The 14513-nt window shown below is 40.2% G+C and overlaps 1 protein-coding gene across 5 annotated transcripts in view; it reads left to right on the top strand.

Moving 5' to 3' along the window:
• The first annotated feature begins 8452 nt into the window (after nucleotides 1-8452).
• Nucleotides 8453-14513, top strand: part of PALS1 (protein associated with LIN7 1, MAGUK p55 family member) — a 73662-nt gene continuing 67601 nt past the window's right edge. For 2 of the 5 annotated variants that reach the window (XM_031029528.2, XM_006734639.3), the window contains exon 1: nucleotides 8569-8704. The gene's annotated coding sequence lies outside the window, so the exon portion shown is untranslated. Of the gene's footprint in view, nucleotides 8705-14513 lie in introns of all 5 variants that reach the window. The other 3 variants (XM_031029525.2, XM_081829422.1, XM_031029527.2) reach the window with 3 other exon arrangements.

The following is a 14513-nucleotide window of genomic DNA, read 5'->3' as shown; positions in this document are numbered from 1 at the left end:
CATAAACTCAATTTTTATCGGTAGGGCTTCTTTTCTTTGGGGTTGTTGGATAAATGTTACTCTCTTTGGTTTCACTTTCCTCACTTGGACATTAGCCCAACACTGTGTTGTTTCTACCATTAAGCACTATGAGGTTCTTGAAGGCGGGGACCGTGTTCTTTCTGTCTTTGGGTTTTAAGTGTTGAGCATCTGGCCTGAGAGACAGTATTTGCTGAATCAATGAATGTCACTTCCAAACAGGTTTTTAAGAACTTCCATTCCTTTAAATATAGAAAAAGAACTATAGACAGTCCCCATCCAAAGAATAATTTGGATTTTGAAAAGCCACTACTTAGTCCTTTTCAAAACACTGCCAGTCATACTCCCATGTGCTTTGCATGCCTTCTCCATCTTCACAACAATCTGAGGGGTATTATTTTCCTGTTTTACGGACAGATGGTGAAAGTGGAGCTTACAGAGGTTATTTGTTCAAAATCATGCAACTAGGGAAAAAGATACATATCTATCTATATCAAATTTCACACAAATAGCATATAGTATTTGTATCTCTACTGTGACCTGAGGCGCAACAAAGAATACATCTCACCTCTCCATCTTCTCCTTCCTGTCCCACAGACAAACTTCTAGAAATATATGGTCCAATATGGTAGCAACTGGGTATATGTAGCCAGTGAGCACTTGAAATGTGGCTAGTGCAACTGAGAAACTGAATTTAAATTTCTTTTAATTTTAATTGATTTAAATTTAAATTTAAAAACTGAGGCAGTGTAGAATATTTTTTGCATTAAACTTAAATGTGTTGTTTTGGTAAGGGTACATTTTTTCACTTCAACTGCTGAAAATTTAGCATCTGAATTGAGAAATACTTTTAGTATAAAATACACATCAGATTTTGAAGAGTTAGTATGAAAAAAATAAAATATCTCAATAATTATATTGATTATGTGTTTAAATTACAATATTTTGGATGTATCAAGTTAAAATTTATAAATTTATTTCATCTGTTTCCTTTTACTTTCTTAACTAGCTGCGAAATAAGATCTCACAAAATTACATATGTGACTCACATTATATTTCTGTTAGACAGGAAAATCCTCTACCCATTCCCCTTGGCCCACAGTCCCAAGGAATTCATCCTCCTCCTTTCGTTGCTCCAAAGATGAAAAGGAGTTCTTTCCCATTTCCACAATCAAGAGTGAAGTAGTTTTCCGTGCAACCACTATGGGATCACCATTAGGGCCGTTTTTAAGTTATGATTATATATAAGCTAACAGTTTCTAATTTGGAGGTGGCTGTCTCACAACAGAAAATATTTCCTTGAGAGAGATTATCTGGAACAAATTGATTCTGTGGTGAAGAAAGTCACAACTAAGACTATTATTACCTAGTAACAGAGTCCTTCAAGAGGCAGTACCAGACCACCACAAGTGTAGGTGACTATGTGGAACAACTTGATCTTTCAGATATGATGGTCCCTGTACAACTCATTTGGAAAACAGGAAGTTTCTTATAAAGTTAAGACATCATATCATATGACCAAACAATTCTACTCTATGTATTTACTCAGGAAAAATTAAAACATGTTCATAAGACATATGTTCAAAACAAGACTTGTACACAAATGGTTATAGGAGTTTTGTTCATAATAGCCAAAATCTGGAAACACCCTGAATGCCCAGCAACAGGTGAATGTTTCAACAAGCTGTGGTATATTCATACAGTATACATGTAGTCTATTCATACTACCTACCAACAACAAAAAACAAATAGTGCAACAAAAACACGAGTGAATCAGAAACATCCCGTTGAGGGAAAGAAATCAGATATAAAAAGAAAACATGCAGGGTGCCTGGCCAGCTCACTTAGTAGAGCATGGGACTCTTGATCTCCAGGTCATGAGTTCAAGCCCCATACTGGATGTAAATACATCCTACATGATTTCATTTAAATGAATCACTTTCCATGTACCACTTTGCAATTAATTCCCTCCAGTCCAGCCTCACCCCATACGACCACTGCTCTGCTTTGCCTTTATAAATTGATTTTTGCCTTCTAAAGTTTAGGACTTTTCCACGAGAAAAAAGTTTGTAAGTCCCAGATGTCTGTTTCTACTGAGCTTTTGCAAATTCCTAGTTAGAACTACCTCCTTTACCTGATCTGTAATTTCCACTGGAAACTCCTTTCCTGACTGACTTCCCTGACCCTGTCTCATGGCCAGGGTATGTATGCTTTGAACTGACACATCCATCAAAGGGTCACACATATAATAGTAATCTGTTAGAAGTTAGAAACAAGATATCTAAGCTTGTCAGAGACTCATGGAAATTCAGGAATAAAATGTAAGAGCAACTGATTTTGACTTTTGAAGGAACTTTCTGCTTTCTAATTCTCAGCTGTATTAATTAAATGAGGGATTATTATAGTAGCTGGAATGAACCATGAAGCATGGGAAGGAGGTGGTAATGAGCAAGAAGTTTTCTTTTCCCTTTTCTCTTTGCATTTGCCATGCTCTCTTCCTCCTTCCCCACCCAGACCACCACTTAGGAACAAAAACAGTCATCTTTAGGCAGAAGTTATTCCTAAGACAGGCTAGTTACAGGCCAAACATTTGACAAAGCTTAAGTTTTTCTTTGACCTTTTCATCATCCTTATTCCACTTATGTCTATTTCTTTCATTAAGTCATTTTTTCAACAAATATTTACTGAGTACCATCTATATGTCAGATACTGTTTTAGATGCTGGGAAATCATAAAAATAAGTAGTGATGAATAAAATAGACAAAGTCTTTGCCCTCATGGAGTTTACATTCTACTTTGGGGAGATAGATAATAAATATGCAATATGTCAGATGGTGAATAATTACAATGAAAAATAAAGTTGGGGAAGGGAGGTAAGGAGTGCCAGGACGTAGGGCATGAGAGATAATGGGGCTCACTGATAAAATAACATTTGAAATGAGACCTAAGGGAAGTGAGGGAAAGTAGGCATGTGGAGATTGGATATTTCAGGTATAAGAAACAGTGAATGCAGAGGCTTCGAGGCAGAAGCTGTTGGAATATATAAAGAGCAGCAAAAGCACCAGTGTGGCTGGTATGAAATGAGAAAGGGAAAGAGCAGTAAGAGTTAAGGTCAGGAAGGTCGTGTTGGACTATACACTTTTGAGCACAACAGTCATTTGATTTCACCTTTATTTTAGCAGAATCACTCTGGCTGTAGTATTAAGAGAAAATATGGGTGGGAAAGAACCTATTGCAGTAATCCATGCAAAAGATGATAATGTCTTTGAGTCGGGTGGTAGCAGTGGGGTTGGTGAGAAGTGGTTAGATTCTGGGTATGTCTTAAAGGTAGAAATAAAAGGATTTCCTGATGGATTGGATGTGCTGTGTGAGAGAAAACCTGAACAACTGAAACACGCAGCATCACCATACACTGAAATGAAGAAAACTGGACAAAAAAAGTTCTGATGTGTTAAATTTGTAATGCTCATTAGAAATCCTAATGGAAATGTTGAGTCAGCAGTTAACTATATGATTCTGGAGTTTGAGGCAGAAGTTCAGGCTAGAGATCAGTTTAAAGTTGACAGTGTATAGATGGAATTCAGATGAAATCATGTAGGGAGCGAATGATAAAGAACACGATAAAAATAAGAAAAAAAAAATAAGGACAAGTCAGGTGCCTGGGTGGCTCAGTCGGTGAAGCATCTGCCTTCGGCTCAGGTCATGATCCCAGGGTCCTGGGATCGAGTCCCGCATCAGGCTCCCTGCTCAGCGGGGAGTCTGCTTCTCTCTCTCTCCCTCTGCCCCTCCCCCTGCTTGTGCTTGCTCTCTCTCTCTCTTTCAAATAAATAAAATCTTTTTAGAAAATAAGGACAAGTTGTTAATGTATACAGTGCAGGGCACTGTTTTAAGCACTTTACATATATAATTCATTTCATCTTCACAACCACTGTGGGAGGTAGCAACTTTCATTATCCTCAATTTATAAATGAGGAAACTGAATCTCAGAGAAATTAAGTGATCTTCTTTTGATCAAATGGCCCCAAATGGTAGAGCAGGGATTCAAAGCCAGGCAGAGAAGTAAATATTGACTGTTAGAGTCCTGGGACACTCCAATTGTTAGCATTCGGGGAGATAAAGAACCAGCAAGGAAATGAAAAGGAGGTTCCAGTGGGTAGGAAGAGAAGCTAGAATGATGTTTCCAGAGCCCAGAGGACAAAATGGAGAAAATGCTCCCTGCCATCAAATGCTGCTGACAGATAAGGAAGATGAGAACTCAACACTGACCTTTGCATTTAACAAAGCAGCTCTAATCAGTGACCTTGACAAAGACTGTTTTGAAGCAGTGGTGGAGTTAAAGCTCAGAGTCGGTCCAAGAGAGGATAAAAGAGGCATTTAAGTTCAACTCTGGAGTTCAGCACAGATACCACCCCTACCCAGTCATAGGTATTCACATATCTATGTGAATTAAAGCAGCAGCTGAGATTTGTTCTACAAACAAAACAGAGATTTGATTGGGAGCTTGGGGAGGAAAAGATATGGGTAATTTTATAGCCATTTTCAAGGAGAACAAACTTGATTTCCTTTCTCTTAGCATTCAATTTTGGTCTTTCCTTCATTAAAAATTTCCAAGCTCCAAATTTGCCTATCTCCTCTCTTCAAAATAAAATTTCTCCAGGACCATGTTTTATTTGTCTGCTCATCCCCAGCCTAGCCCAGGACCAGCCAAGAAAGGTACCAATGAAAGTGTGATAAATGACTAACATCCTAAATGTTGAATATCCTACCCTGAAGTTATTGTCGACTACTTAATGTTCCCATAATAAGCCCATGCTTTTCTGTGTGTACTTTCATGCAGTCATTCAAACTGATAAAAAGTTTTATGCCCATTTTTTAAAGCCATGTACAAGATCTTGGTTTTCCTATTATTGTGTGTATTTTCATAATAGCTTATTCTCTGTCCCTTTCTCTGTCCCCCGTCATTAAATAGTAAAGCTTCTCCTGGTATAAGACTTTCCCTTTGAATCCACAGAGAACTTTATTTTCATTTACCATAATTTCCCTTGTATTTTACCTATATGGACTTGTCTTGTCCCTTTCCCCAGCTTACTATAAATTCCTCCAGGACAGTAACTATCACATGTTTTAATTCCTTACAGCACAGTGCTTAGCACATAGAAAATACTCAGTATATATTTTTTTAATTAATGGATGAAAAGTTATTTGAGTTGAATGATACTGACCTGTACTAAATGATACTGCTTCTAACCTTAGACAGTGGGACCTCCCATTCCATATAGTAATAATTGCATAATGTCCTTAGCTTAGAGACAATTTTTTAAGCTAGATTTAGGAAAGGTTAAGAAATACTATCACATCAAAATAATAACTAAACCCAGTGAAATTCGAAAAGTTCACGGTTTGTTGGTTTGCCTTTTTTATATATTTAACACTTTTTAAGATATGTAGTTAATAACTAATAAACCTACTAAGTGCTTGTTTCATAACTTCTCTTATATATGAATTAGTGAGTATTCTAATTTATTCTTTTTTTAGATTTATTTTTTTTAAAGATTTTATTTATTTATTTGACAGAGAGAGAGAGCACAAGTAGGCAGAACGTCAGGCAGAGGGAGAGGGAGAAACAGGCTCCCCGCTGAGCAGGGAGCCTGACGCAGGGCTCCATTCCAAGACCCTGGGATCACAACTCTAGCTGAAAGCAGCCACTTAACCGACTGAGCCACCTAGGCGCCCCCTAGATTTTTTTTATTTTTAAGTAATCTCTACACTCAGTTTGGGGCTCGAACTCACAATCCAAAGATCAAAAGTCTTATGGTCTTCTGACTGAGCCAGCCAGGCTACCCCCCCCCTCCTTTTTTTTTTTTTTTTAAGATTTTATTTGACAGAGAGATAGAGAGAGAGCACAAGTAGGCAGAGTGGCAGGCAGAGGGAGAGGGAGAAGCAGGCTCTCGCTGAGCAGGGAGCCCGGTGCAGGACTCGATCCCAGGACCCCAGGACCATGACCTGAGCCGAAGGCAGCCGCTTAACCAACTGAGCCACCCAGGCGCCCCAGGCGCCCCTTTTTAAATTTACATTATTTCTGATCATCTGGTTCATACAATTATAAGAGAGTAGGCTGCTAATTCAGTTATGGAAACTTGGCTTTCACTAGTACATCACTAGAAGTGATAAAACCAAAGGGATATAATCAATAGCTTTAGTTAAGGATTTCACATATAATGGTGAGTGGTAGAATCTTGAAAACTGAGATTTCAGACCTGTTGAAAATGGCTGAAATGAAATGTTAATATATTTCCCCAAGCCTTGAATGAAATAAATGTTATAACATTATATTATATAAACATATAATAGAGAATGTTGGCAAACAATGGATTAAGCAGATGCCAAAATGAGGAAGGCAGAAGGGTCTTTAACTATGGGTACTCTCCACTATACACTTGACTTTATAGTTTGGCTTTTACTACTCACCCAAAATACTTAGCTACAAATTTGCCAGAGTGACTCAGTGGATGAACTGCCTTGTGCCAAGAATGAGTAACTCTTTGGAGGCTTTAAACCACAGAATACGATTTCATTCTGTTTGAGGATGAATATTATATTTTCTTAACCCCCTAAGCTATCCATGTCAGAGTCCATATGCAGAGGCTATCAGAATCTTAAAACTAGAAAATAAACAAACAACAGAAACAAAAACAAAAATAAACAGTAGCTAACTCATTATATTACAGATGAGAACATTTAGGCCCCAAACCTGTCATGCATCCCAGTAGTTATCATCAGATCACAGAACTAGTAATCATCAAAACTATAACTCAAATCTAATCACCTTGCCTCCAGTTTCTATACCTTCCACTCTTCCAGGTATCCTTCATTTTTTGCACACGAGGCCAGTAATTTGAATGATTTGGGGATCCTGGGAATGTCTCTATTTAGCAGAGAATAAATTTTCTGCCATTGAGTCTACCCTCTTTTAAAAAGAAAATACCTTTAGGAATTAAAAATACTATTTGTGTAGCACTTTACAAAGGCATTTCCACATATTTTGAGATCAATAGCTGCTATCTCCTACAGATAGTGATAATCATTTTATTAGGGTGGGGTCCTGTGACAGAGGAGTCCAAGCAGCTGGAGAAGCAAGTCTAGGTAGCTGGAGGGTTTATTTGGGTGGGGGTGTTTTGCAAAACTGTTTTGGGCCAGGCAATTGGAAGGTATGGGTAAAGAGAGACTATCTTTCTAAAGAGGCCATTTCTTTGAACAGGTAGGTCAGTGGTTCTTTTTTTCTTCCCCCCCGCCCCCCGCCAGGATTTTATTTGAGAGAGAGAGCACAAGCAGAGGGAGCAGCAAGCAGAGGAGAGGGAGAAGCAGGCTCCCTGCTGAGCAGCCCCGAAGGGATGCAGGGCTCTATCCCAGGACTGTGGGATCAAGACCTGAGCTGAAGGCAGACGCTTCACCGACTGAGCCCCAGGTCGGTGGTTCTTAACTGGAGGTGATTTTGCCACAGGGAACCTTTACCGTCGTCTAGACACATTTTGATGGTGACCAATGGGGGTAGTGGTACTACTGGCATCCAGCAAGTAGAGACCATGGATGCTGCTGAACATCCTACAGTGCACAGACCAGCCCCCACAACAAATTATCTGGCCCAAATGTCAATAGCGCTAAGACGGAGAAACCCTGTGCTAAAGAAAAACTCGTGCAGGAGCTAGAGGAAGCTTCTTGAATTATTACTTATTTTATGCATTTAAGAGAAAATAGGTCACATACACACTACAGCTGTTTTTTCTTTTTGGATGTAGCTAACAGTTTCTAAGGAATCTTGAAGACTTTATCTGGATTTCCTTGAAGACCCCACTGCTTATGGGTTGGCCCAGGTCAATAGGTGCATTCACTCGAGTTTTGGGCAACTGCTCTGGCCCTTGGCATCCTTCCTTTCTGGTTTCCAGAACTTGGTCCTAGCTGCTAGCTTTTGGGCGTCTTCTGCGGTAGCAGAGAATTCTGTGGGGACGTTACACATATCCACGTGTTTAAGTATGTTGTGGCTCTTTTTTAAACAAATGTTAGACTGTGTGACGTGCCTCACAGGACCCAGGAGTCGCCTCCAGGGGAATCAGATTTTCTTCAGGAGCTGACGGGCCCCCAGGGAGAGGAAGGTCAGGGGCTCTCCCGACAACAGCCCGCGTCCGACTGCGTCTCAGGGAAACCTCACGTCCCCACACAGCCCTTGTGTAGCCAGCACGAAGCAGTTCCAGCCTTCTTAGAGGTGCGCGAGTGCGCGCGACCCGCCGCTGGGAGCTGCGGAGCGGACCAATGAGTGGGCCCTCTCTCCACGCCGGCGCGGGATTGGGCGAACCGCGCCAGCCTCTCGGCCTAGCAGCGGGCGGGGCGCGCCGAGAAGGAACTGGGATAGGCGCGCCCGCAGCGCCAGCGTCCCGGGGGCGCGTGCGCGGTCTCGCGGTGGCCGCGGGGGCCGGTCTCGCGCGGTCTCGAGGTGGAGTGAGTCGCTGGCGGCGGCGGCGACGGCGGCGACTGGCGGTGGGGCGGAGGCGGGGTCTAAGGATTGTGAGGTGGGGAATCGGGAGTTTCTGGATTCTTTATCCGGTGTTTTAAGTGCCGCAGGGGAGCTGTCGTTTGTGCAGTGTGTGGGAGCGGCCGGGGCGGGAGGATCGGCGGTCGCGGTGGCGCAGAGGTAAGAGGCGGACCAGCGGCAGCTGTTTGTGGAGATCTTAATCAACAGGTCCCGGGGAGCGCGTCGGGGGGAGGGGCGGCGGGGCTTGTCCCCTCCCCCACTCGCCGCTCTCTCGGCCCGGGAGGGACTCGGGGCTGCTGGGCTGGCTGTCCCGGGCGGCGTGAGCCCAACCTTTGTCCCTCGGGGGTCGCTGCCCGGCCCGCTCCCTCTGCCTTGGCATGGGACCACCTTGGCGGGGGCTCCAGCCAGCCCGGCCGGGGTTGCAGGGGACACGGCAGGGAGTCCCCTGCCCTCGGCGTCCCCCGTGTCCGGCTTCGCGGCTCCCTGGACTCCCTCTAAGGCCGGGCGGGGGAAATCGGTGCGGCGAACACTTTCCTTTAGAAGACGGAATGTAGTCAGCGTTCCTCTGCCTGACTCAGCTCCTGGTATTCGGTGCTTATTGCGTTCTTTAAACAAATAAACAGTTCCTACTTCCTTGTGTCCACTTTTAAAGAAAAGCCTTATCTCGTTAATGGTTTCTGGTAATTTACTTGAAGTTTGCAAGGTGAACTTTGAAGCCTGTAAATTATTATAACCCTCATTTAATGAAAGACGCTTTAAACAATCTTTGGCGTAAATTATGTAACTTCCTAATAATAGTAACTCACCTGTTTAGTTGATTGGCTTACAGTAATGTGTACGGAATTTAGGTTTCGGTCGGAAGGTTTTTCTTGGCAGTTGGCGCTAAAATTAAAATCTCATAGCTGAGAGGTTTTTAGAAGTAGCATACAGTGTGTGTTTTGTCTCCGTACTCCTTTAGAATTGTGAGAATTTAGATTTGAAATCCTGTAGAACAGGACTTTCGAAATTTTGATTTTCCTGACAAGGTAAAAGGTGTTAATATTTCCGATTTTTTAGAAAAAAGTAATTTCGTGCTTTAATGGTAGTATCCTAATTATGCCTTTGGATTATACCAGAAGTTAATAACCTATTAAATTCTGCAATAGGAACAAATGACATGTGGTTATTGGTGTCTTTTGAAGTTTAAGTATTGGTGGTAATGAAATTGTTAAGTAAGCTTTTTTGGATTATGAACTACTGGTTTTTTACTAGTTCCCTGTGGACATGGCATACGACGTTTTAAAAGGCTCTTTAAACTATTGTAGTAGGCTAAAGCTATTAAATTATAATGTAAGATCTTTATAGATGAAACAGGCAAAAATACGAAAAGCAATTCATTATTTTATCTTTGCTAAAAAGGACCAAGTAAATTTTACCATGTATTTAAATGACTTTTGGCTAGACAGACCAGAACTTGACAAGTAAAGATGGACTCATTAATAATATTAACTTGTTTTAGAATATTAAAATGGGGGCGCCTGGGTGGCTCAGTTGGTTAGGCGACTGCCTTCGGCTCAGGTCATGATCCTGGAGTCCCGGGATCGAGTCCCACATCAGGCTCCCTGCTCAGCAGGGGGTCTGCTTCTCCCTCTGCCCTCTTCCCTCTTGTGCTCTCTGTCTCTCATTTTCTCTCTCGCAAATAAATAAAACCTTAAAAATAAAAAAAAGAATATTAAAATGGGAGAGTTTTACTTGAGGGTGACCTGAATCAGTATGGTGGATTTAGCTCTTTATAGGCTCTTTCTGATTTATGATCTTGATTAAAAAGTTCAGCACAAACATAACAAGAAATTTGGTCCATTATATGTATCAATATACTAAGATGTTCTGTTTCTCTGATAGTTTCTGATTTCAGAGTGTCTGGGGAAAATTTCTCAACATAACGTTCTTTAGAATAATTTTTGACTATATATTTATTGAATGATAGAGTTCTTGAGTTAAGAAATAATCTTAGTGTTGTATAGCTTAACCTCTTCATTTTCCAGGAAAAGGAAGTGAGGTTTGTAGAGTTAAGTAGTACACAGTTTGACTGCTTGTTAGTGGCAGAGTTGGAACTAAATACTAGAATACTTGTCTCCAGATTCCAAGTACAGTGCTCTTTTCACTATATACTATTATTAGATAAACAAACCAATAAAATATTCTTCTCAAACTCCTGTATGTATTTAGCAGGGTTGATTCTTTCCTTTATGCATTTCTCTCTTATTTTAACAACCACCGACCACCATTAATTCATTCCCCTGCAAAAGGGTTGTTTTCAGTTTTTCAGTATTTCAGACAGTGTTTAGTGAATATCTTTGTGCATGTCTCCTCAGACACATGTGTGAGGGTTTCCTATAATGTATACCTACCCTAATTGGAATTGCTGGGCCATAGGTTGATGTGCATTTTAAGCTTTACTAGCTGCAGCCAAATTACCCTCTAAAGTTTAACAATTTATAACAGTATAGAAATCATCTTTGCTCACGCTTGGATTTGTCTGATTGGCATGGTCAGATTTTTAAATTTTTGCCAATCTGATAAATGATGTTTCATTTTCCTTGTTTTAAAAAGATTTTAACTTTATTTTTAATTTACATGAAATGAAATTTTGTTTTGTTTTGTTTTTGTACAATTCTTGTTGTACAGTTGTTTTGACAAATGCATAGATCTGTGTACCTACCAAAATCAGGTATAGGTCCAGCACCTATAAAATTCCCTTAAGCTGCCCTTCTATAATCAACCCTTCCCTAACCTGTAATCCTTGGCAATTAATGATCTGTCTTTCCCTATAGTCTGTCTTTTCTAGACTGTCATATAAATGGAATCATTCAGCCTTTTGAGTCTGGTTTCTTTCATTTAGCATAATACAGTTGAGTATTCATCCATGTTGTGAGTGTATCAGCAGTTCCTTCTGTTTTACTGCTGAATGTAGTATTCCACTGTAGGGATGTACCACAGTTTGTTCACCAGTTGAAGGATATTTGAGTTAGTTTTAAAATTTTTAAAAATTTTTTTAACTCTGAAAAAGTTGCTATAAATCTCGGGGAACAGGTTTTTGTGTGAACATAAGTCTTCATTTCTGGGTTATATGGAAGTGTATGTTTAACTTTACTTAAAAAACGGTCTGTGGTAGGTAGAATAAAGATATCCTAATCCCTGGAACCTGTGAATCTAGATTACAGCAAAGGCAAATTAAAGTTGCAGTGGAATTAAGGTTGCTAATCAACTGACTTTAAAATAGAGAGTATGCTGGTTTACCCAGGTGGATCCAGTGTATCACAAATGTCCTTAAAAGGGAAAAAGAGAAGTAGTAGAGTAAGAAAGAAAAGATCTAAAAACAGAAGCCGCTCCAGATAGATGAAGAGTTCTTGGTTTTGAGGATGGAGAGAAGAGCCTTAAGCTAAGAATGTGGTGGTCTCTAGAAGCTGGAAAAGGCTAGGAAATGGATTAATGTTTGGAGCCTCCAAAAGAGAACGCAGCTCTGCCAGCATCTTGATTTTAGCCCAGGGAGACCTAGGTCAGATTTTTAATGTACAGAACAGTAAAATAATAAATGTGTTATTTTTAAACAACCAAGTTTGTGGTAATTTGTTACAACAGCAAATTGTTTTTTTCCGAAGAGGCTGAACTGCTTTATATTCCTACCAGCAATGTATGAAGAATGTTCCAGTTATTTTACATCCTCATCACTTTGTATGGTCAGTTTTTTTAGTTTTACATTCTGATAGGTTTGTAGCAGTTTCTCACTGTGGTTTTTATTTGCATTTTCTCATGACTAATGATGTTGAATATCTTTTCATATGCTTATCTGCCATCTGTATATCTTCTTTGGTGAAGTGAAATCTTTTGTCCATTTTATTTTTTATTATTTTTTTAAAAGATTTTATTTATTTATTTGACAGAAACACAGCGAGAGAGGGAACACAAGCAGGGGGAGTGGGAGAGGGAGAAGCAGGCTTCCTGCTGAGCAGGGAGACCCGCTGAGCAGGGAGCCCGATGCGGGGCTCGATGCGGGGCTCGATCCCAGGACTCTGGGATCATGACCTGAGCTGAAGGCAGACACTTAACGACTGAGCCACCCAGGCGCCCCTCTTTTGTCCATTTTAAAATTGGATTTTCTAAATGTTGACTTTTGAGAGTTTTTCATAGTCCATTGTCTGACAGGTGATTGTTACAAAGATTTTCTCCAGTCTGTTGCTTGCCTTTTCCATCCTCTTAACAGTGGCTTTTGAAGTACAGAGGTTTTATATTTTGATGAAGTCCAGAGTATTAGCATTTTTTTATGGATCTTCTGACATTGTATATAAGCACTTTTTGTCTAATCCAAGGTCACAAAGGTTTCTCCTATGTTTTCTTTTACAAGTATTATAGTTTTATATTTTATATTTAGATCGGTGTTCCATTTTGTGTTAATTTTTATTATAAAGAGAATTTTGGGTTGAGTTTCATTTATTTGTCCAATTGTCCCATGACCATTTGTTGAAAAGACTTTCCTTTCTCCATGGAATTGCCTTTGTCTCCTGGTCAAAAACCCTTTGACTACATTTTTGTGGGTCTCTTTCTAGACTTCTGTGTTTCATTGATATACTTATCCTTTGCTACTATCAGTGTCTTGATTACTGTAGTTTTAAAATAAGTCTTGAAATCAGGTAATGTGAGTTCCCCAACTTGTATTCTTTTCAAAAAATTGTTTTAGCTATTTTAGTTCTTTTGCCTTTCCATATAAATTTTAGGATTAGCTTGTTGATATCCACAAAAAAAATCTGCTAGGGTTTTGATTAGGATTGTGCTTAATCTATAGGTCGACTTGAGGATAATTGACATTTTAACAAAATTGAGTTTTCCAATCTATGAACATAGTATTTTCCTCCATTTATTTAGGTCTTTGCTTCCTTTCATGAATGTTTTGTAGTTTTCAGCATATAGATCCTGCAAATATTTTATTAAATCTATACCTAAGTATTTCAGTTTTCTTGGTCCTATTATAAAGGATCTTTAAAAAAAAACCATGGGTTTTGGGGTGCCTGGATGGCTCAGTCGGTTAAGCATCTGCCTTTGGCTCAGGTCAGGTCCTGGGATGGAGCCTTGCATCCCCGCAGAGCAGGGAGCCTGCTTCTCCCTCTCCTGCTCCCCCTGCTTGTGCGCCTACGCTCTCTTTCTGTGAAATAAAATCTTAAAAAAAACAAACGTGGGTTTCCAATAGATCGTTGCTAGTATATTGAATTACAGTTGATTTCTTTTGTATTGACTTTGTATCCTCAGTTTTTATGAAACTCATTTATTAGTTCTAGGGGTTTTTTTGGGGGTAGATTTCTTAGGATTTTCTAAGTTGACAGTCCTGTTGTCTGTGACTAAAGAACTGTTTCTAATCTGTATACCTTTTCTTTTTCTTGATTTATTGCACTAACTGCACATCTCACAGTCTAGTGAGAAGTTTGAATAGGAGGAATGAAAGGGAACATCTTTGCCTTGTTTGCAGTCTTAAAAGGAGAACATTCAAGAGACCCGCTTTGGGGATCCCCACTGAGTGGGGAGTCTACTTGAGATTCTCTCTTCCTCCCCCCCACCCCCACACTCACTTGCTCACTTCTCTAAAATAAATAAGTTTTTTTTAAAAATTATAAATATGATGTTACCTGTAGGTAATTTTGTAGGTTCTCTAAATCAGGTTAAGGAAGTTTCCTCCAAGGTATTGCCTAGGATTTTTATCATGAGTAGATGTTGAATTTTGTCAAATGCATTTTCTTTTTTTTTTTTTTTAAAGATTTTATTTATTTATTTGACAGAGAGAGACACAGCGAGAGAGGGAACACAAGCAGGGGGAGAGGGAGAGGGAGAAGCAGGCTTCCCGCTGAGCAGGGAGCCCGATGCGGGGCTCGATCCCAGGACCCTGGGATCATGACCTGGGCCGAAGGCAGACGCTTAACGACTGAGCCACCCAGGCGCC

The sequence above is a fragment of the Leptonychotes weddellii genome, chromosome 9 (genome assembly GCF_054177405.1).
Source record: "Leptonychotes weddellii isolate Sample4059 chromosome 9, ASM5417740v2, whole genome shotgun sequence".
NCBI lineage: Eukaryota > Metazoa > Chordata > Mammalia > Carnivora > Phocidae > Leptonychotes > Leptonychotes weddellii.
This window is presented reverse-complemented; position numbering and strand designations above follow the sequence as displayed.